Source organism: Frankliniella occidentalis, unplaced genomic scaffold (genome assembly GCF_000697945.3).
Source record: "Frankliniella occidentalis isolate FOCC.00 unplaced genomic scaffold, Focc_3.1 Scaffold68, whole genome shotgun sequence".
In the NCBI taxonomy this organism is placed as follows: Eukaryota; Metazoa; Arthropoda; class Insecta; order Thysanoptera; family Thripidae; genus Frankliniella; species Frankliniella occidentalis.
In genome coordinates, this window is record NW_026267198.1 from 316530 (window position 1) to 317191 (window position 662).

Sequence of the window (662 nt, forward strand, 5' to 3'; positions counted from 1 at the left end):
GTATCTTAAAATCGGGGAGATCAAATGTCAAACAAAAATGTGAATGCATTCCCTTTTGATGCATCAATTGCAAGTGCAAGTGCAATGTGCAAAGTAGTAATAGTATTTCACAATACTTTAATATTTAATTAGTATGTAAGCTAAAGGACTACAAAAATACCTGGGATGTATCTCATGCCTCCTCAATTGTGAGGGGTGGCCATTTATTTGGCAGTGGTTGTACCCTCTCAACCTTAACTCATGAACCAGTTCCTGCAAAAGATACAAATAGAATTATTGGAATGTCCCGCCTATTTTCAATCTACCATGCCAAATTGTCAGAAGCTGAGTTTATGTAATATATATTTAAAATAAGTAAGTAAAAATTACTACTTTTGCTCAAGAAGGCGCTTTTAAAATTCTTTTCAGTGTTTCAAAGACCACACATAACAATCTTGCCTGGAGTATTTTTTAAAACTGACTCAGACTTTGCAGACAGCACCAAAATTCACCAATTTTATGCTAAATGCAGAAAGGAAAATTGATTGGTCGCAATGAATGAATTTTTGTTAAAGATGCAGAACAGATTAAAAATGAACTTATTACCAGCTTCTTAAGTACTTTGTTCATAATATATACCTCACCTCTCAAAAATCAAACAAAAAACAATAACGATCGTAGGC